This window comes from Oryctolagus cuniculus, chromosome 3, assembly GCF_051225735.1.
Source record: "Oryctolagus cuniculus isolate XC-2025 breed Fujian yellow rabbit chromosome 3, ASM5122573v1, whole genome shotgun sequence".
NCBI classification, from domain to species: domain Eukaryota; kingdom Metazoa; phylum Chordata; class Mammalia; order Lagomorpha; family Leporidae; genus Oryctolagus; species Oryctolagus cuniculus.
The window spans coordinates 141,656,081-141,679,639 of NC_142869.1; the positions used below are offsets into that span (position 1 = coordinate 141,656,081).

At 41.8% G+C, this 23,559-nt stretch overlaps 1 protein-coding gene and 1 pseudogene across 1 annotated transcript in view; one reads left to right on the top strand and one right to left on the bottom strand.

The window, feature by feature from the left end:
- Positions 1 to 23,133, bottom strand: part of GSAP (gamma-secretase activating protein) — a 173,241-nt gene extending 150,108 nt beyond the window's left edge. Inside the window, exon 1 of the mRNA XM_070071192.2 lies at positions 23,109 to 23,133. The gene's annotated coding sequence lies outside the window, so the exon portion shown is untranslated. The remainder of the gene's footprint in view (positions 1 to 23,108) is intronic.
- LOC100339640 (S-methyl-5'-thioadenosine phosphorylase pseudogene) lies at positions 1,710 to 3,400 on the top strand (annotated as a pseudogene).
- Positions 23,134 to 23,559: the final 426 nt, after the last annotated feature.

Consider the following 23,559-nt stretch of genomic DNA (forward strand, 5'->3'; position numbering starts at 1 on the left):
TTTGGTGGTATTTTAAAACCTTAAATATGTAACCTAACAAATTCCATTTCTAGGAATTGAGTCTGACAGAGTAATTAGATACACGGCAAACAACTCTTTTTGTAAGAATTTCTTTAAAGATTGATTTATTTATTTGAAAGAGTTAGAGAGACAGAGAGAAATCTTCCATCCACCAGTTCACACCCCAGATGGCTGCAATGGCCAGCGCTAGGCCAGACCAAAGTCTGGAGCCAGAGTCATCCTCTAGGTCTCCCACATGGGTGCAGGGGCCCAAGCATTTGGGCCATCTTCTGCTGCTCTCCCAGGCTATAGCAGAGAGTTGGATCAGAAGTGGAGAAGCCGGGACTCAAACCTGCACCCACAGGGGATGCTGGCATCACAGGCAGAGACTTAACCTGCCATGCCACAACACCAGCCCCAGATGATGTATTTTAAACAATGGGAAAATTGCACAGTGACAACTTACTTGATGAGACTAAGGAATTTGTGTTACAATTTTAGGGATGATCATTGAGCTTCTGGCTATGTTTTTAAAAAGTTTTTGTTTCCTAAAGAAATACATTTCAAATATATAAATATAAAGTTTTATCTGTAATTTGCTTCAAGATAAGATAAAATGGGGGTGGAAGAAGGAAGGGATGAGACAGGAGTGGTCTTAGGTTAAAGGATATTGGGGCTGAGTGATGGGTATCTGGGGGTCCACTGTGCTGCTTTGCTATACATTTAAAATTCTCCACAATTAGAGGTAAAAAGAAAATCCAAAAGTAAACTAAAATCGGCCTGTGAGTCTGTCCTTCTTTGATGGCTGTTTAACTAGACAAGGCTATGAGGCTCACTGTGTCAATACAAAGCAGCTGTCATTTCTTCTGATGCCAATGCATGGAAGCATGGTCACATAAGCAGCCAGTCCTGCACACACCCTGCGCCTGTCACCAGTTCCTGGGCTCTACTTTGCTGATTCCATGGACATTTGTGTGTCTTCAAGCATGCCCTTCATGTCAATCACTTTAAAAAGAAAATAATTTATTTGAAAAGCAGAGAGAGAGAGAGAGAGAGACCTTCCATCTGCTGGTTTACTCCCCGCAAAGATCTGCAACAGAAGAGGATGGGCCAGGTTGAAGCCAGGAGCCAAGAATCCCATCCAGGTCTCCCATATGGATGGCAGGGACTCAAGTACTTTGGACATCAGCTGGTGTTTCCCAGGTACATTAGCAGGGGGCTGGAGCAGAAGCATAGTAGCCAGGACCAGGACTCATACTGGCACTCCCATTTGGGATATGGGAGTACCAAATGGTGGCTTTACCCACTGTGCCACATCCTAGCCCCATATTTCTGACTTTTAACTCCAACAGTGACACTGTCAGCCTTAAGAGTAGGGTGAGAATTGACAGAGGAACACTTAAAATAGCTCAACATTGTGCAGTGTCATGGAAAGAAGTTGGGAACCAGGGCTGGTTCCAATGTCAGATCTGGTACCAGTCTTAGCTGGGCCATTCGTTGGTCATGCAAAGTTGGACAAGACATTGAGCCTGGTTAGTTCTCACTTTCTTGACCTATAGATGAAGTATGGAGGCTGCTCTCCAAGGTCCTTTAACGTCCAATATTCAAAGATCCCATTGAGGAGCCAGGCGGCCCCGGGACTCCGCGCTGCGCACTGCCGCCGGCTCGCGGCCCCACGCGAGCACCCCATGCGAGCACCCACCGCAGCCTCCTGCCCCGCACAGACATGGCCTCAGGTGCCGCCACCACTGCCACCGTGAAGACTGGAATAATTGGTGGAAGAGGCCTGGATGATCCAGAAATTTTAGAAGGAAGAACTGAAAAATATGTGGATACTCCATTTGGCAAGCCATCCAATGCCTTAATTTTGGGGAAAATAAAAAATGTTGATTGCGCCCTCCTTGCCATGCATGGGAGGCAGCACACCATCATGCCTTCCAAAGTCAACTACCAGGCAAACATCTGGGCTTTGAAGGAGGAGGGTTATACACATGTCATAGTGACCACAGCTTGTGGCTCCTCGAGGGAGGAGATTCAGCCCGGCGATATTGTCATTAACAATCAGTTCATTGACAGGACCATGACAAGGCCTCAGACCTTCTATGATGGAAGTCATTCCTGTGTCAGAGGAGTGTGCCACATTCCAATGGCTGAGCCGTTTTGCCCCAGAACAAGAGAGGTCCTCATAGAGACTGCTAAGAAGCTAGGACTCCGGTGCCACTCAAAGGGGTCAATGGTCACAACTGAAAGACCTCGATTTAGCTCCTGGGCAGCAAGCTTCATGTTCCGCACCTGGGGAGCGGATGTCATCAATATGACCACTGTTCCAGAGGTGGTTCTTGCCAAAGAGGCTGGAATTTGCCTTGCAAGTATTGCCGTGGCAACGGATTATGATTGTGGAAGAAGCACGAGGAAGCAGTTTCAGTGGGCCGGGTCTTAAAGACCCTGAAAGAAAATGCCAATAAAGCCAAAGGTTTGCTCCTCACCACCATACCTCAGATAGGGTTCACAGAGTGGTCTGAAACCCTCCATAACCTGAAGAATATGGCCCAGTTTTCTGTTTTATTACCAAGACATTAAAATAGCACGGCTGCCTAGAAAAAAGGTGACTTTCTAGTTCCTGTCGTTGTGGGAATTGCTGCTTAACTTGGAGAAAAAAAAAATCCTGAGAAAGACATGTAGTCTTCATGCACTTGCCTGGGAGAGAAAAACACGTGTAGGAAAGAGAGTACACTACAGATGCTTAAGACTCCTCCTGGAAGACTTGGACTACTTCAAAACATGGGAGAAAAAGCAAGTGCCCAGTCCACATTATCGCTCCCCGTCTTCGTGGAGGAACGACACTAAACCCTGCGCTGTTCTTTTGTCTGCTTGGCCCTCCCCGGGTTTGCTGCTGGTTCTTCCCGGGTTGGCTACCATCCCTTCCACCTCCGTGGAAGGGCGGTTCCCCCGGCCACTTTCCCCACTTCCGCAGGGGAGCGGCACACCGCCGGCCGGCTCTCTCGGGGGCTGCACAGGTGTTCCTCTTAGATGTTCCTTGTAGATGTTCCTGGTGCATGTTGTCTCTCTCCTCCTCTATAGTCCTTCCACCAATCCCAACTCTGCTACCCACACGCCGAGTACGCTGCTCTCCTGCAATCAGGAGCAGGATCAGCTCCTGGAGGTCATCACTCAAGTTGGCAAGAGGCAGCTGCGTAGAAGCTGTTTCCTCCTCTCCCAGCGCCATATTGTGGGAGAGCAGATGCATAGAATAAGTCTTAATTCCAGTAACAGTCTAGTCCGAGTTGCTCCCCACACACATGTGGGTAAAAATCTTACATTTTAGAATTAAACAAGATACAATTCTTCCCTCCGCCTATTAAATTCGCAGCAGTAAAGGCTGGGAAATAATAACTGGTTTCCTATGTTGCCAAAGATGGTGAAGAAGAAATGGGACTCTGGCTACTTATTGATGTGACTGTAAATTGGTGAAATCTTTGGAGGGTAGTTTGGTAAAATGTATCAACAGGCTCAAAAATATATAGGCATTTTATTTTGTGCGTTCTCTTAGGAAGTTCTCTTTCAGAAATTATCATATACATTATATAAATAAGAATTCTAATAGGATTAGTTACAGCAAATTTTCAAAACAATATGAATATCCAGCAATTGGAGATAAGTTGTGGTTTAACTGTGAAGCAGTCAACTGAAAATTATGTTTTCACATAATATTTGATATCTAAAAGAAATGACCACTCTATAATATAAAGTGAAAAAACTATGTAAGCATTTTACAGTACTTGTTTTAAAATGCCATGTTAATGTATAGAAAGACTAGAAGTATACAAAATCTTTTATTGTATTTGGGGGAGGAGATACTGGGTATTTTTTATTTTCTTTGAATCTTTCTGTATCTTCACAGTTTCCTACAACGAGTATAATCAAATAAAGTTGTAAAAAATAAAAAAAAGATCCTATTGAAGTTCATTCTCAAATACTTGAAAAGCCTATCCTCTATGGTAACCAATAGAATACCTAAAAGGTAATCTACAGAAGTGAAATTAACGCTTCGAGAAGTGATGATTTTGAATAGTTCTTGTCTGGACTGTTGAGGAACAGTTTTTTTTTCTTCTTCTTCTTCATACTATTTGTTGAACTCTTTACTTAGTGTAGGGTTAAACTTATGTGTATAAAGTCAATTGAAAATAGATTTATTTAAAAATAATAATATGAATAGGAAAGGGAGGAGGAAGAAGGATAGGAATGCAGGCGGGAAGGAGGGTAGGGTGGGAAGAATCACTGTGTTCCCGAATCTGTATATATGAGATGCATGAAGTTTTATACCTTAAATAAAAAGTTTCTAGGCAAAAAAAAAATTAATAAATAATTAAATCCTATCCTACAAAATATATTGCTTTTTTTCTTCATAAAGGTAAAGGTATAGGTAGCTTAAAGAGTAAGCTAAATATCTTTGAGGGGTGTGTAGTAAAAATGATTCTTAATTGATCTATAAACAAAGAAAATAAAGCAAGCATTTGGCACAATGGTTATGACGCCACTTAAGACTCCCATATCAAGTGCCTAGGTTCCAGTCCCAGTTTTACTTCTAATTCCAGCACCCTAGGAGGCAGCAGATGATGGCTCAAGTGGTTGGATTCTTGTCACTCCACATAGGAGACCTAGATTATTGAGTTCTGGGCTCCTGGCTTTATCCTGGCCAAGCCCAACTGTTCTGGGCATTTGGGGAGTGAACCAGCACATAATGTGAGAGTTTCTCTTTCTCCCTCTCGCTCCTTCTATTCCCTCTCCCTCTCTCTCTCCATCCATCTCTCCCTCTCCCTCTCCCTCTACCTCTCCCTCTGTGTGTATCTTGGTCTCTCTTTCAAATAAATAAAAATAAATTTAAAAAATAATTTAAAGTACAGTATTTTTAAAGCAGAGTATTTAAATAGTATTTTGTAGTAAATGACAGCAGAGGTTAAGTTCATATCACATGTAAGCTAATCAGGGTTTTGACTGAGGGTCAGAGACTAAAATTATATAAAACATAGTAATTAAATTATTGCTGTTAATTACCTTAAACACCAGAAAAAATAAAATAAAACTCCAACATCAAGGCTAAAGCTGAAAGAAATTGTAATTATAGTAATTAAACAATGCTAGCAATGGCAGCAGTATTTTAAACAATTTGTATGTATTTAATTTGTTTAATTTTTTTAAAGATTTTATTTATTTAGTTGAGAGGTAGAGTTACAGAGGGAGAGACAAAGAGAAAGATCTTCCATCTGCTAGTTCACGCCCCAAATAGCTGCAATGGTCAGAGCTGGGCTGATCTAAAGCCAGGAGTCAGGAGCTTCTTCTGGGTCTCCCACAAGGGTGCAGGGGCCCAAGCACTTGGGCCATCCTCCACTGCTTTCCCAGGCCACAGCAGAGGGCTGGACTGGAAGAAGCGCAGCTAGGACAAGAACTGGCACCCATATGGGACACCAGCGCCACAGGCGGAGGCTTAGCCCACTACATCACAGTTCCGGCCCCTAACTTGTTTAATTTTCATAACAACCCTAAAGGTAGCTACTACTGTCATTCTAATATTAGGGCACTTGCCTAAGGTTCCAGAGTCAGTTTACTTGTAAGGTGTTTTGTGGGGGCCAGAGAGTACCTATTTGGCCTGCCTCTGCCCTGGCTGTTGCAGCCATCTGGGGAGTAAAAAAAATGAATCTTTTTTTTTTTTTTTTTTTTTTTTAAAAGAGAGGGGCTGGTGCTGCAGCACAGCAGGTTAAAGCCCTGGCCTGAAGCACAGGCATCCCATATGGCACCAGTTCTAGTCCTGGCTGCTCCTCTTCCAATCCAGCTCTCTGCTGTGGCCTGGGAAAGCAATAGAAGATGGCCCGAATCCTTGGGCCCCTGCACCTGCGTGGGAGACCCAGAAGAAACTCCTGGCTCCTGACTTCGTATCGGCACAGCTCCGGCCATTGAGGCCATCTAGGGCGTGAATCAGCAGATGGAAGACCTCTCTCTCTCTCTGTCTACCTCTCTCTGTAACACTGTCTTTCAAATAAATAAATTAAATCTTTATTAAAAAAAAAGAGAGAGAGAGAGACAAGATGTGACCAAGGAAACAATGAACCAAGATGTGATCATCAATGGCAACCAAGATCGGCAGATGAAACACGGAGGGAAAACTTTACAAGGGATGGATCAAGGTGACAACTCTTTTTTAAAAATATTTATTTATTTATTTGAAAGGCAGAGTGACAGAGACAGAGATAAAGGGAGAGACAGTCCATCTGCTGGTTTACTTGCCAGGTGAACAAAGCCAGGAGTCAGGAACTCCATCCAGGTCTCCCATGTGGATGGAAGGGCCCAAGCACTTGCGCCATCACTGCTGTCTCATAGGGTCTGCATTAGTAGAAAGCTGGAGTCAAGACCCAAAGAGAGGTAGCAAACCCAGGCACACCAATGTGAGATGAAGTGTCTTAATAGCTACACAAACACCCACCCCCAGCTGACAAATGTTAACATTAAAAATAGACATTCTATATCTTCTGATGGAGGTATGCAACAAAGGTACATTCTTGATGGAAAAAATCAAACCTGAATCACAACCACCTAACTCCAGTGTGCAGCAAAAGCTAGGGGCAGAGGTACATTGAACTGTTAAACAATCATAAAAATGAAATCAGCCAAATTCAGAATACGAAAAGCAACACAAGGCTCATGTTCTGGTATCATCAACAAAAAATGTTCCAAAGATAATAAAGGTGGGGAAAAACTCATTTTAAAAATAGTGACAAAGTATATTAAAAATGTACTGTGTATTGTGTAGACCTTGTTTGGATCTATTTAAGTTTCTTAATAGTGGAGTTTTTTGGTGTTTTTTTTTTCTTTAAGCCACTTTATTGAAGTATGATTGGCGTACCAAATGCATACATATGAATGCATTCACCTTGATGAACTTGGGAATTAGTTTGTGTCCCTGAGATCATCACCACCATCACTGACATACACATTTCTATCACCTCCAGGAGATTTCTCCCACCCTTTGTTTATTTTGTGTCTGCGTGGTAAGATCACTTAGACCTTTCTGGATCTCAGTTTAAACAAACCAATTGTTTAACAAGGAGGAAATTTTAATTCTATCTGGACAAAAGTGTCGATATTAAGGAATTGGTGTTATTTTTAAGTGAGATATACTATTGTAGGGAAGAGGGGTTGGGCCTTATGTATTAGCAATACAGACACATCTATATATGAAATAATAGGATATTATGTTTAGCTTCAAAAACTTTAATGTAGAGGGCAGCAGTATAAATGAAACAAGACTGATCACGAGTTAATTATTGTCAAAGCCAACTGATGTATGCATGGGATTTCCTATGTGTTAATTTTTATTTAATAAATAATGCAGTAAGAGAAAGGGAAACAAAATGCACCAACTTAAAATTATTCTGACGGAAGCAGAAAAGAATATTATAGGGGCCAGAACTGTGGCATAGTGGGTAAAGCCGTTGCCTGCAATGCTGGCATCCCATATGGGGGCTGGTTTGAGTCTCAGCTGCTCCTCTTCTGATCCAGCTCTCTGCTATGGCCTGGGAACGCAGTAGAAGATGGCCCAAGCGCTTGGGGCCCTGCACCCATGCAGGAGACCTGGAAGAAGCTGCTGGCTCCTGACTTTGGATCGGCTCAGCTCTGGCTATTGCGGCCCTGGGGAATGAACCAGTGACTGGAAGTGGAAGACCTCTCTCTCTCTCTCTCTCTCTCTCTCTCTCTCTCTCTCTCTCTCTGCCTCTCTGTAACTCTGCCCTGCAATAAATCAATTAATTTTTTTAAAATAATATTATCATTCTGAAATTGAAGATAATCCCCCCAAATTTCACTTTCTGTGCCTGAAGTGAAGAATGCATTGCAAATGAGCTCTTAAAAAAAGACAAAGACGGATCCCCTAGGGATTTGTTACTTTCTGTTTCCCTTTCTTCGTCTAACTTCGAATTAAGAAGTTTAAAAACTATTATTAAATTATCCTGTTACTTAACAAAAGCCTGAGAAACAGGTGCTAAATGCCAGACTCTGGCTACATCTGTGGACTTTTAGTTACAGTGGGAAATCCAGATGGGCACACCAGGGCAGCATGTATAAAGCAACCGGAAATCAGCACAGGATAACACTGTAACAAAGACAGCTGCCCCCTAGATTTGTGCTTCCCTTCCATGGAGCAGAGCAGTTCCAAGGTTGCAGACACCCAGCCAGGGGGTGCTTTTCCCAGCACCAGGTGGAGCCCTGTGCCTAGTTCTGACAAAGGTGTTAAGCCACATCACTTCTGAACAGAAGCGGCTAAGAGGCAGGCGCGCCTTCTGCACTCTTTCTCCAGCTTCCAGTTGGATGCACCCTGGACAACTCTAGAAGCTTTGTGTTAAAGACAGCAGAACCCACGTGGGAGACCAGGAGGAAGCACCTGGCTCCTGGCTTCGGATTGGCGCAGCACACTGGCCGTAGCGGCCATTTTGGGGGTGAACCAATAGAAGGAAGATCTTTCTCTCTGTCTCAGTCTCTCTCACTGTCTAACTCTGCCTGTCCAAAAAATAAAAAATAAAAATAAAAATAAGACAACAGAGCTTCCCTTACCCTGAATCCCTAAAAGATTGCAAAAGAACACAGCATCCTCCCCACCTCCCCATACCACCACCACCAGTACACCAATACCATACGCACTGTCATCACTGAGCAGCAAGTACAATTTGTATGGTGGTTAGCCACCAAGGTTTGGAATTTTCTCTATTATAGGGGTGATAGTATATGTAAGTTGTTAAATGGGATGTTGCAATTTATATTCATAGGTGAGGAGTTAAACACACACACACACAAATTGTTTCATAGAGAAGGTGGAGCCTGAGCTGGATTTTGAACTATGAGCTATGAGGTCTACGCGGAGAGGGATACCAGAATAAAGAACCAACATAGGGACCACAGCAGGAATTCACATGCGGCCTGAGGATAGAGGGCCCATTCTGAAGAGCAAGTGTAGGTCAGGAGAGTGGGAAATAAGGATGAAGAGAAAGGATGGGATCAGAGTAAGGAGATTCATGACAATGAATCCATGATAATGACAAACACTGACGTTTCTGCAGTAAAAGAATGCCTAATACAAAGTCTATATTAGGAAAAATGATAACACAAAAGAGTGCAGGATGGACCTGAAGGGAAAAGATTAGGCTGGATGACGAGCCAAGAGGATGCTGTGGTAATCCGGTTTTGATATAATTAGAGACCATTGCCACCTCAAAAGCAAGGAAGGGATAAATGCAAGTGTCATCTTAAAGCGTAAATCAATCAGGCTTGACAACAGAGGAAAAACACACAAAACCAAACATTCATTCAATTAGAAGATCCATGTGTAATCCTCACTCCGATTGTGTGTTCTACGACTCTATTTGGAGTATATTACTGAATCTGAGTTTGTGCCTTCTTCTATATAATGAGGGGATAGACCCAGATGACCCCAGAGATCTTTCCATCTGTAAAAGCCTGTGGTTATGAAGTCATGACGGAAAATGATGGTGCAACCTAAGAGAAATATTCACCGGGAGAAGGCAAACTAGGAAGAGTATTCTAATGAAGAGCTGGAATTCAGTTTATTTGAATGGGTCCCCTAAAGGTAGTTGCTTGAATTGTGACCAGTATTTGTATTAGAAACAATGCTATACTGAATGATGCGAAAATACTTCAACTTTCCTGAATTTTCAATGTAGCTGTAAAAACCAAACCCTGAATGTGATAACTTCCCATAACAGTTCCACTAATTGCAGTGTTAATTCTCTTTCAGAGAAGAAGAAAACTCTTTGATTTCTTGATCATAAAGCTTAAAAATGTGAGAGTATTTTGGGGAAAAAATGATGGCTTCACAAATAGATGGTGAAACCATCGATTTTATTACTACTACTTTTTTTTCAATTCAATAGATCTTTTATTGCATTACTGAAATACTACAAGACATAATTCAGGTTTTTGTTCCTGTAGCTGGACAACTTTTAAATCTTATTCATGAGCCTGCTGAACTGTTCCTTTTTCAGGGACATAGACACCATCCAAAAATCTTCTGATATCCTTGGTTGTTTTTTTTTTTTTTTTTTTTTTTAAGATTCATTTATTTATTTGAAAGACAGAGTTAGATTACAGAGAGAGAGAGAGACCTCCCATCTGCTGGTTCATTCCCCAAATGGTAGCAACCATCAGGGCTGGGTCAGGCCAAAGCCAGGAGCCAGGAGCTTCTTCTGGGTCTCCCATGTGGGTGCAGGGGCCCAGGCACTTTGGCCATCCTCTGCTGCTTTCCTAGGCCATAAACAGAGAGCTGGATCAGAAGTGGAGCAACCGGGACTTGAACCAGTGCCCATATGGGATGCTGGCGTTGCAGGCAGCAGCTTAACCCTCTGCACCACAGCACCAGCCCCTGATATCCTTGTTTTTAACTCTCCTTGCCCGCTGAATCAAAGCAGCTGAATTTGAAACAGGTTCAATGTCATTGCTTTCAAGGACTAATTTATCTTTCTGGGCTTGAGATATCAAAAATATAACACCTGGCCTCATCTGAACCCTTTGAATATAGTATTCACCCCAAAATTTCAGATTTCAATGAGAGACCCCATTCTCCTCAACAGTGAAGTTTATGGGAAGGGAGTGACACAGACCTTGTTTTGTAACGGAAGCTCAATGTAACCCTTTTGATCATAGTCTCTCCATGACTGCAGGTGGTACAAATGATTGCCAGTTCCTTTCTACTTCCCTACCATTTGTCAACCTGGAGTCCCTTCTTTTTCTTTCAAAGCAGGCTGAGTTCTACGTTGATCTGGCTGATGTCCCTCTGTGTGGTTCATCTGGAACCCTTTCCAATAACTGTGCGCCCTTACAGATGATGTCAAAATCTTCTGAAATGACGACAGTCTGATTGTTGAGAATGGTCTTCATTCTCACAGTAGATGCAGCAAAGAGAGCTATTATTACCACTAATCATAATAACGCCAACTACTTTTTTCCCCAACTATGTATAGTATAACATTCAATTTTTAAAAAAATTTTTTCTCTTTTTCACAATTATGCTTGGATGTGTTTCATTTTTGCATTATTTTATTAATAGAAAGACTCCTGGGGAAGCTTTTAAAAATTTTTTATTGATGTATTTAAGGCATAGTTACAGACAGGGAGAGACAAAGAGAAAGACCTTCCATCTGCTGGTTCACTCCCCAAATGGCTGCAACTGCTAGAGCTGAGCTGATCCAAAGCCAGGAGCCAGAAGCTTCTGCTGGATCTCCCATGTGGGTGCAGGGGCCCAAGCACTTGAGCCATCTTCCACTGCTTTCCCAGGCTGTAGCAGAGAGCTGGATTGAAAGTGGAGTAGCCAGGACATGAACAGGCATGCACATGGAATGCCAGCACTGTAGGCAGAAGCTTAGCCTACTACCTCACAGTGCTGGCCCCAAGAAGCTACTTCTCAACTGCACTAAGAAAGTAAGCTCTACTTTCTATTCTGAAAATAAATATTGCTAAAGGCAAATAACAAGCCCAGTGCCTGAAACTCAATATAGTTTTCTGGTCCTCCATTATTGGCTTGCCATAGCAAGAAAGGATACCACCCAGCATGTATTTATTCCACAGCCTTATATGGCTCCTTAGACAAGCTATGTAGACAATGCTTGATACAGGTTCAGTTATGCTACAGAATGAAAGCCAAAATGGATGAAATCAAAGAAGGAATGGATTCACAAACATGACAAGAGACTAGTGTCCAGGATAGATGGAGGGGCGGTGTCTTCAAAAAGTTTGTGGAAACTGCATATTATAAAAAAATCATGCATGGATTTCAATTTTTTTATCCGAAACTGAACTTTTTGAAAAATAAGTATTTTTTCAAATATTTTTTAAGATTTATAATTTATTTGAAAGGCAGAGTTACAGACAGACAGAGGCAGGACTCAGGGTGGGGGGTGTCTTTCATCCACTGATTCACTCCTCTGGCCTAAGCTGGACCCATCTGAAGCCAAGAGCCAGGAGCTTCTTCTGGGTCTCCCACACAGGCACAGGGACCCAAGGACTTGGGCCATCTTCTACTGGTTTCCCAGGCCATAGCAGAGAGCTGGATGGGAAGAGGAGCAGCCAATACTCGAACCGGCACCCATGTGGGATGCCAACATTGCAGGAGGCAGCTTTAGCCATTATGCCACAGCACTAGCCGCAAACTGAACCAACTTTTAATTCCATTTTTTACACAAACTCTTTGAAGTATCTTCATATAAATAACTTCTGCAACTCAATGACAAAAGCATAAGCCATCCTATAAAAAGTGGACAAAGATTTCTAACAGATATTTCACAAGAGTGGCCTCTGAACAGCCAATAAGCAAATGGAAAGTACTGAACACCATTAGTCATCAGGGAATGCTCACGAACACCACAATACCATTATGCACTCACCAAAACAGCAAAAATTCAGAAGACTGACAGCACCAAATGTTGTTAAGAATGTGGAACAACCTCAGCTCTCACACATTGGCAGTAGAAGGGTAAAATGGCAAAATTTGGAAACAGATCTGGTTGTGTCTTATAATATCAAGCACACAAAGCCTATTGATCTAGAATTCCACTCCTAAGTATTTATCCAAGAGACATAAAAACATATGCCAACAAAAATATGTGTACAATACAAAAGTGCTCACAGTAGCAGTTTTCATCAGCCCAAATCTGGAGACCACTCTGATGGTCCTCCATAGAGGAATGGCCAGACCAGCTTTGGTATGGTCATACAACACAACACCACTCAACAATAAAAGGAAATGTGGAGGCACAGAGCACAGTGGATGAATCTCAAATCCATCAGGGCACAAATGTAATGATTTGTAGGAAATTCTAGAAGAGGAAAAACTAATCAATGGTGGGAAACAAATAGAACAGTGTTTACCTAGGGTTGAGGGAAGTGAGGGGGATTGACTGTAGTGAGGCAAGGGGAAACTTTCTGGGCTGAAAATAATGTTCTGTCTTGCAAATGGTTGAGGTTACATGGGTGTTCCACTACTTCTACTTGCCAACACTCTGAATGGAAAGCTTACAATTGATACAGGCCATATATGTACATATTAGTTAAGAAAAAGAACTGTAAATCCATACAAAATCTTGTTAACAATATACATGCTGAAGCCTTTAGAGATGAAGTATGCCATGATCTGTAATTTACTCCATAAAAAATTATGGATGAAGGGACAGACAAATGCAGAGTTGAGTATTAAAGCAAATACAGCAAAACATTCACTGTAGAATGTGCATAGGTGGATATAGGGACATTGTGCGATTATTTCTGTAATGTTTCAAATCTTTCAAACTAAGATGTTGGGCAGTAAAAGGAAACAATGAGACTTCTTCAATTATATTTCTTATCATGATACTTGATTAGAAGATAATAATAACTGATAAAAGAGCAACAGGAAAAAAGCAATTTGGCAATAGTATGAGACCAGCTAACATTTATCAAGGGTGTGCCTGGCTTTTATGAGTTCAATAAAGTTATTAAAACTGGACTCTGATGTCAAGGGTTCATCATTCAAGGGATCTGTCAAATGAAAAAATCATGAGCCAGCATTGTGGGGCAGCAGGTTAAACCACGGCCAGCAAAACCAACATCCCATATCAGAGTGCCAGTTCCAGTCCCGGCTACTCTGAATCCCATTCAGCTCCTGCTAGCGCTCCTGGGAAGGCAGCAGTAGTGACTCAGGTACTTGATCCAAGCCACCCATGTGGGAGAACCAGGTGGAGTTCCTGGCTCCTAGCTTCAGCCTGGTTCAGCCCTGGCTGTTGTGGGCATTTGGGGAGTGAACCAGTGGATGGAAGATACCCCTATCTGTGTGCATGGTGCTCTGTTGTCAAAAAGTAGAGAGAGAGAAAAGAAAAAAATTCAGTTGAGGGGAGGGAAGTACTATAAATAACTGCCCCCATGGGGGGGGGGGAGATTTAAAGAGAACAGAGAAAAGGAGAATGACTAGAACAAAAATGCAAAATATACATTTTCATTTTTACCAGTTTTATGAAGAGATAAAATGACCAATTTTAGACTTCATAGAATCATAGCAGTGATGTACTGGTACACATGTTTTCAGATTCCTAATTGGGTGTTTCAGTGAGATTTGCTATACTATTGACTCCTTTTGATCAAATTGGTTGCAACAAAAACGCACATTGATCTTGCCTTTAGTATGTCAAACTTTAGTATGCAAGGTAAATGTGACTGGAGGCTACATTCATAAAAAGGGGGTGCTGGGAGAGACAGAAAGACGTTAAGCTGATAGGACTGAAGTTGTGTGGAAAAGAAGTGTTATACCTCGACACAGAAAGGATGGCTCAGGAGCAGGGATAAAGCTATCAGCATTCATGAGACACAAACCTGCCCTAATGAAGGGTCTGTGGCTCACCCATTTCTGAGAATAGATTGTCTTTGAGCCTTAAACCCGGAACTGTGTAAGGTCTCTTAGGATATCACAGAAAGGCCTGTTTGCACTGGTTCATCTCAGTCCTAAATACTAATCCTGTATCTCACCTGTTAGAGGATAATTTGTTAGTTTTGTTGATTGCAGAACTAGATATGCACTAATGTGTCTTTTATGACCTAACAGAGCACGAGGAATATCTGAAGTAGGAAATGAACACAAAATGGTGCTGGAAAGGGTGCATGTATGCGTGTGTGTGTGTGTGTGTGTGCGTTTGAGAGGCAGAGAGACAGAAACAGAGACAGAGAGACAGACACAGACATCTAGAGAGAGCCAGAGGGCTCCCACCCACTGTTTCTCTCTCCCCAGATGCCTACAATAGTTAAGGTTGGGCCAGGCAGAAACCAGGAGTCAGGAACTCAATCCAGATTTCCCACATGGGTGGCAGGGACTCAACAAATTGAGTCATCACCTGCTGCCTCTTGGGATTCACATAAGCAAGAAGCTGGACTCAGTAGCCAGAGCTGGGATTCCAACCTGGGTACTCTTGATGTGGGCTGTGGATGTCTTCACCATTCACTAGGCCAAATGCCTGCCCCAATGGGGTTAAATTTTAAATGACAAATGTAATATTGATTTGGTTTCTTTTTTAAAATTCTTTTAATTCTACAGAGAAGACAATTACTTGCAATATTGATCCACAACTGTCTGTCATCTGTAAACACAAGGAATCTTCTATCAATGGGCTGAATCAATTCAGCACCTTACCATACCTTTTCTAGATGGAAGATCAATATCCTGCCCCTACAACCCTGGCTGCAGCCTTGACATATAGGCTGCAATCTTCTAAAAGACAATGATAGCATTTTACCTGGTTAAACTCATTTGAATATAAGTACTTAAAAACACTTTATTTTTGAATTAAATAACTTATTTTCATGTTCATAGACATTGTCAACATAGCTTCATTGAAGCAGGATTCTGACAAATAATCTTTAACCCAGGGAAGGCTGGGATGTGATGTTCTGAAAAATGAATTTACTCAGGGCTGGTGCTGTGATGTAGCAGGTAAAGCTGCCACCAGCAGTGCCAGCATCCCATATGGGCACCAGTTTGAGTCCCGGCTGTTCCACTTCCCATCCAGTCCCCTGCTAATACACCTGGGAAAGCAGCAAAAGATAGCCCAAGTCCTTGGGCCCCTGCACCCATGTGGGAGACCCGGAAGAAGCCCTGGCTTCCGATCAGCCCAGCTCCGGCCATTGCTGTATTTGGGGAGTGAGCCAGCAGATGGAAGATCTCTCTCTCTCTCTCTGCCTCTACCTCGCTGTAACTCTGCCTTTCAAATAAATCTTTTAAGAAATCATCCAACACAAAATCTATTTTTTTAAAAAAATGAATTTACTCACCATGGAAGGGTGAGGAAATTTTTTCTGCCAAGGGCCATTGGAATGTTCATAAGATCATTCCTTTGCCATACAAAAGTATCACTTTAAAGACAGCCTGCTAGAGTTTTATTGAATTTCGAGTCCCACCTGTACTTACTTTGGCAGGATCAGACCAAAATATAGGTGGGAGATAGCCCACCCCCAAACTATAACTTGCCTGTTACACTGTCTCTGCCCTGGGCTGGGCTGCTGTATAGCTGGAGCCACCCTAAGCAGTCGCAAGGTAATTGGGCCTGCTTGTGGGTGCTGAGGTCTGTGTGCATACTTGTGCGGGTTTACAAAGCCAGTGTTCCTACTGGAAATGCAGTAGATACCAGGTATCAAAAATTTCAAATCCTTGGAGGAAGAGCAAATAGCCTCCTTTCTGCTTCCCACTATGGAAGATGAATTGGGAACAATTACTAAGCCACTTGGTGTGGAGAATGGCTAGATGGGAGAAAGACATTTTCAAACATAGAAGACATCTTCACTTTCCCCAATAATGGTACTGGTTTGCCTTTGCCTGGTCACTCTAGCTGTGGTGACAGCTGCATAAAGAATGATCTTTTTTAAGAGTAATGGGGGGAGGGCTGGCACCGTGGTTCACTTGGTTCATCCTCCACCTGCGGTGCCGGCATCCCATATGGGCGCTGGGTTCTAGTCCTGGCTGCTCCTCTTCCAGTCCAGCTCTCTGCTGTGGCCCAGGAGGGCAGTGGAGGATGGCCCAAGAGCTTGGGCCCCTGTACCTGCATGGGAGACCAGGAAGAAGCACCTGGCTCCTGGCTTCAGATTGGTGCAGTGCCAGCTGTAGCGGCCATTAGGGAAGTGAACCAACGGAAGGAAGACCTTTCTCTCTCTCTCACTGTCTATAACTCTACCTGTCAAATGAAAAAAAAAAAAGAGTAATGAGGGATGGGGGATGGGGGTTGGTTCTAACTGTGGCAGAGTAGGGAGGTAAGCTTCTTCCGGGTCTCCCACATGGGTGCAGGGGCCCAAGGACTTGGGCTATCTTTTGCTGCTTTCCCAGGTGTATTAGCAGGGGACTGGATGGGAAGTGGAACAGCCGGGACTCAAACTGGTGCCCATATGGGTTGCTGACACTGCTGGTGGCAGCTTTACCTGCTACATCACAGCACCAGCCCTGAGTAAATTCATTTTTCAGAATATCACATCCCAGCCTTCCCTGGGTTAAAGATTATTTGTCAGAATCCTGCTTCAATGAAGCTATGTTGACAATGTCTATGAACATGAAAATAAGTTATTTAATTCAAAAATAAAGTGTTTTTAAGTACTTATATTCAAATGAGTTTAACCAGGTAAAATGCTATCATTGTCTTTTAGAAGATTGCAGCCTATATGTCAAGGCTGCAGCCAGGGTTGTAGGGGCAGGATATTGATCTTCCATCTAGAAAAGGTATGGTAAGGTGCTGAATTGATTCTAGTCCCGGCTGGGGCACCGAATTCTGTCCCGTTGCTTCTCTTCCAGTTCAGCTCTCTGCTGTGGTCCAGGAAGGCAGTGGAGGATGACCCAAGTGCTTGGGTCCCTGCACCCACATGGGAGACCAGGAGGAAGCACCTGGCTCCTGGCTTCAGATCGGTGCAGCACGCCAGCCATAGCAGCCATTTGGGGGATGAACCAACGGAAAGGAAGACCCTTCTCTCTGTCTCTCACTCACTGCCTAACTCTGCCTTTCAAAACAAAACAAAACAAAACAAAGACATATAAGCTAATAGAGCAGGTTCCATTTTGGACATACGTAATAGCTGTGCCAGCTCATGTCTGTGCCTGGCAATTGGCCAAGCAGAGACTCCTGACTCTGGCGGGTAAAAATAACAGGTGGCTAGGAGCTTGAGACTGTGTGAAGCTTCTGAATCGGGACTTTCAAAAAAAAAAAAAAAAAAAAAAAAAGCTGAGGGTGTGTGGGAGAATTCACAGTATGGCTGGGACTTTGAGCAGTCTCAGTGGGAAAAGCCACAAGCTAAGGGGTTCCTGGTTACCTGTGAGAGACATTGCTAGGGAATCTGAACATACACTGAGGACTATATGGATCCTTTGTGTGGTCCTTGGGACACAGCAGACCAATATTAAACCCACTGGGCTGGTGCTCAGGCACTGGTCTCCACAGAGGAGAAGAGTTCAGCTGAGCAGAATATACTTTCCTTCTGATTAAAAAAAGAGAGAGAGAGAAGATTTACCACGCCAAACCTGGGTGTGTCACCTTAGGTACACCCTTAACCCTGGAGAACTGAACAGAGCTCTCTGGCCACACCCACTACAAGCTTCTAGAGATTCACTGAAAGTAGACAGTCCACTTATCTACAGAGTCATAGTACAACAATAAAAGTTGCCACAGTGGGAAAAAAAAGAAGAAACCAATGGGTATCTCCACAAATGCTAAACAACAAATGCAACAATCCAAGAAACAAGAAAAGGAAGACAACATGACGCTCCCAAAGGAACATGACACTCCAATACAAGATTGTGAAGATGATGAGATAGAAGAAATGCAAGAACTGGAATTCAAAAAAAATTGATCATAAGATTACATAGAAGTAATCAAAAGCAAATGCATGAACTACTGAAGTCCATGCAGGACATGAAAGAAAATCTCTCCCATGAAATTGAGATCCTAAGGAGGAATCAAAATGAAATGAAGAATGCAATAAAACATGAAATTGAGATATTAAAGAGAAATCAAAATGAAATGAAGAATTCAATAACACAAATAAAAATGCAGTGGTGAGTCTTAAGAACAAAATCAGTGAGGCAAAAGAAAGAATATTGGACTTAGTTGACAGAGCACAGCAAAGTATACAAACCAAAGACAAAAAGGGGAAATTAGAAATCTAAAAAAACACTATTGGCAATATACAGGATAGTATTAAAAAAAAAAAACAATTTTCAGGTTCTAGGAGTTCATGAAGGCATGGAGAAAAAGAAAGAAGTAGAAGGCCTTTTTAGTGAAATAATAGCAGAAAACTTCCTGGGTTTGGAGAAAGAAAAGACGTCCAAGTACAGGAAGCACACAGAACTCTCAATTGACATGACCAGAAAAGACCCTCACCACGACACATTGTAATCAAACTCACCACAGTGAAACATAAAGAGAAGATTCTAAAATGGGTAAGAGAGAAACACCAGATTACTTTCAGAGCATCTCCAATTAAACTTACAGCAGACTTCTCATAAGAAACCCTGCATGCTAGGAGAGAATGGTAAGATATAGCTCAAGTCCTAAGAGAAAAAAAAAACTGACATCCCAGAATGTTACCCTGGAAAGCTCTCATTTGTGAATGAAAGTGAAATAAAGACCTTTCATAACAAACAGAAATTCAAAGAAATTGTCACCACTTGTCCAGCCCTGCAAAAGATGCTTAAAGGTGTGTTATACACAGAAACACAGAAACATGGCCATCACGACAAAAGAAGGTAAAGGAAGAAAATCTCTCAGTAAAAGATCAAAGGAAACTCAAAGTATAAATTAGGAATATCTTTGGGAAAGTGGCAGGGCAAAGTCATTACTTATCAATAGTCACATTCAATGTAAATGGCCTCCACTCTTCAATTAAAAGGCACAGACTGGCTGAATGGATTAAAAAACAAAACCCATCTGTTTGCTGCTTACAAGAAACACATCTTTCCAATAAAGGCACATGCAGACTGAAATTGAAAGGTTGGAAAAAGATATTCAATACCAACAGAAACCAAAAAAGATTTGGTATAACCATTTAATATCAGACAAAATAGACTTTAACACAAAAACTGTTAAAAGAGACAAATAAGGGCACTATGTAATGATTAAGATCAATTCAACAGGAAGATGTAACTATTATAAATGTAGATGCACCTAATTACAGGGCACTGGGCTATTTAAAATATATGTTAAGGAACTTAAAGGGAGACTCAGACTCCAATACAATAGTATTGGGGGACTTCAATACTCCACTTTCAGCAATGGACAGATCAACCAGACAGAAAAACAACAAGGAAACAGCAGATTTAATCTACACTACAGACCAAATGGATCTAACAAATATCTACAGAACATTCATCCTACAGTTGAAGAATACACATTCTTCTCAGCAGTGCATGGAACTTTCTCTAGGATTGACCACATATTAAGCCATAAAGCAAGTCTCAAAAAATTCAAAAAAAAGCAAAATCATACCCTGCATGTTCTCAGACCACAATGGAACATAGATGGAAATCAGCAATCAGGAATCTCTAGAGCATATGCAAACACATGGAGGTTGAATAACATACTCCTGAATGAACAGTGGTTCACAGAAGACATCAAAAGGCAAATCAAAAAATTTTTGGAAGCAAATTAAGATAACCACACAACATATCAAAATGTATGGAATACAGCAAAAGCAGTGATAAGATGAAAGTTTTTTGCAACAGGTGCCTACATCAAGAAATTGGAAAGGCACCAAATAAATGAGCTATCAATGCATCTCAAGGATCTAGAAAAACTACAGCAAATCAAACCCAAAACTAGTAGGAGAAGAGAAATAATTAAAATTAGAGAAGAAATCCACAAAATTAAATCCAAAAAACATTACAAAGATGAACAAAATGAAGAGCTGTTTTTTTGAAAAAATAAACAAATTGGCACACCATTGGCCCAGCTAACCAGAAAAAGGAGAGAGAAGACCCAAATCAATAAAATCAGAGATGAAAAAGGGAATGTAACAACAGACACCACAAAAATAAAAAAGAGTCATTAGAAATTACTATGAAGAATTGTATGCCACCAAACTGGGAAATCTAGCAGAAATGGATGGATTCCTGGACATATAAAACCTACCTAAATTGAACCATGAAGACATAGAAAACCTAAACAGACCCATACCAAGACAGAAATTGAATCAGTAATAAAGGCACTACCAACAAAGAAAAGCCCAGGACTGGATGAATTCACTGCTGGATTCTACCAGACATTTAAAAAAGGAACTAACTCCAATTCTTTTCAAAATGTTCAAAGCAATTGAAAGAGAGGGAATTCTCACAAATTTTCCATGATGCCAGCATTACCTTAATTCCTAAACCTGAAAAGCTGGGGCAGAGAAAGAAAATTACAGACCAATTTCCCTTATTGAACATTGATACAAAAATCCTCAACAAAATTCTAGCCAATCAAATCCAACAGCACATCAGAAAGAACATGAACTTAGACCAAGTTGGATTTATCCTTGGTATGCAGGGATGGTTCAACATTCGCAAATCAATCAATGTAATACACCACATTAAAAACCTGCAGGAAGACTCATAGAATGGCGGATGTCCTAAACAGCACTCTGGCCTCAGAATCAGTCCTTAAGGCATTCGGATCCGGCTGAAAAGCCCATGAGAGTATTTCAGGCATGGAAAGCCAAGATACTCTGGCAAAAAAAAATTTATCTAAATGAAAGATCTCCGTGAGTGAGATCCCAGTGGAAAGAACAGGTCATCAAAGAAGGAGGTACCTTTCTCTGAAGGGAGGAGAGAACTTCCACTTGGACTATGACCTTGTCTAAATATGATCAGAGTTGGTGAACTCAAAAGGCTTCCATAGCCTTGGCAGCTCATGACAAGAGCCTAGGGTGATTACTGATGCCATAAACAAGAGTGTCAATTTGTTAAGTCAACAACAGGAGTCACTGTGCACTTACTCCTCATGTAGGATCTTTGTCCTTAATGTGCTGTACATTGTGATTTAATGCTATAACTAGTACTCAAACAGTATTTTTCACTTTGTGTTTCTGTGTGGGTGCAAACTGTTGAGATCTTTACTTAATATACACTAAATTGATCTTCTGTATATAAAGAGAATCGAAAATGAATCTTGATGTGAATGAATGGGGAGAGGGAGCGAGAGAGGGGAGGGTTGCAGGTGGGAGGGAAGTTATGGGGGGCGGGAAGCCATTGTAATCCATAAGCTGTACTTTGGAAATTTATATTCATTAAATAAAAGTTAAAAAAAACTGCAGGAAAAAAACATATGATTATCTCAGTAGATGCAAAGAAAGCATTTGATAAAATACAACAGCCTTTCATGATGAAACCTTAAGCAAATATAGTCCTGGAAGTTTTAGCCAGAGCCATTAGACAACAAAAAGAGATCAAAGGGATTCAAATTGGGAATGAGGAAGTCAAACTATCCCTCTTTGCAGACGATAAGATTCTTTATTTAGGAGATCCAAAGAACTCCACTAAGAGACTATTGGAACTCATAGAAGAATTTGGTAAAGTAGCAGGATATAAAATCAATACACAAAAATCAACAGCTTTTGGAAGTCCTGTTGGTGGAACTAAGGGCACAGGCCTGCCTGGGTTAGGGGAGGTGCTCTGTTATGAATACCATGGAATATCAAGTACACAACTTTGTAGAATACAACTTCAGCACATTTTTATCCATCTCATGGGTCCTCGGAACAACCCTTTCCACAGGACAAACAGTATAAGCCTTTTTGTGTGTGCAGAAATTAAAGATCCAAGGATTCAAATAAATAAATAAATAAATAAATCTTTTTTTAAAGGGAGGGGAGGGAGACTGGTGTTATGGAGTGGTGGATTAAGCTACCACTTGTGACACTAACATCCCATATGAGGGTTGGTTGGAGTCTTGCTGCTCCACTTCCGATCCAGTTCCCTGCTAATCCTCCAGGGAAAGCCGTGGAAGATGGCCCAAGAACTTGGGTTCCTTGCCACTCATGTTGGGGACCTGGATGGAGTTCTTAGCTCCTGGCTTCAGTCTGGCCCAGCCATGGCTGTTGTGGCCATTTTGGGGATGAACCAACAGATGGCAGATCTCTCTCTCTCTCTATCTTTCAAATAAATAAATCTTTCCTTTTTTTTTTTTTTAAATCTGACATGATAAATGACAGCTCAATCACCTATCCTTCCCATTACAAGGCTCCTTCTGCCTGGGAAACAATGCCTCCCTTTCACATCGTTAGCTGTTACCCAACCATTAGCTCTCAGTTCAACTGTGATCTCCTAAGAGAGCAGTAGCCAACTTCCCCTGCCTGGGTCCAGTCCCTCCCTAAAGTGTGCACTCATTGAACCATGCACCTCTCCTTTGTAACATTTGTTGTGATTACAATATTCCATTTAACAGTGGAAATAAATGCACTAAGAATAAAAAATTGAGTGAACAAATTAACAGAATCCAGATCTGCCTACGGCTGTTATTCATCCATTATCCACATGAATTCATTATTTACAAAAGGTGTAAGTAAAAGATCTGAGGCTATTTTACCTGGAAAAGAGAAAGTTTAGGGTCAAGTCCGTGACAGCTGTCTCCCAATGTCTGAAGACCTGTCATGGTGAAGCAGGGTTCAACACATTCTGCGTAGCTCCAGACAGCAGAACAAAGACAAAGGGGGTGAAAGTTCATGGAGGCGGATTTCACTGCCGTGTAAGGAAGTGAAATATGTCACAGTAAGACCTGGCTAAATATGAAGTGGACTGTCTGTTCAGGAGGTGAGCAAACAAAGACCGGAGGCACACCTGTCAGGAGTATAAAGGAAATTCCTGTTCTGGTCAGGAAATTTTTAGCCACTTAGGCCTTTCCAAGTGTAATCTGCTTTTTTAAGTCTGGGAGGGACTTGAAAGCAAAATTGAATTGGATTTGAATGGACCTCAGGGAGAGAGAGGCACAGTGAATCGTTGTTGTTTTTATCATGGCCTACTAACTTTGGGCCCTTTAA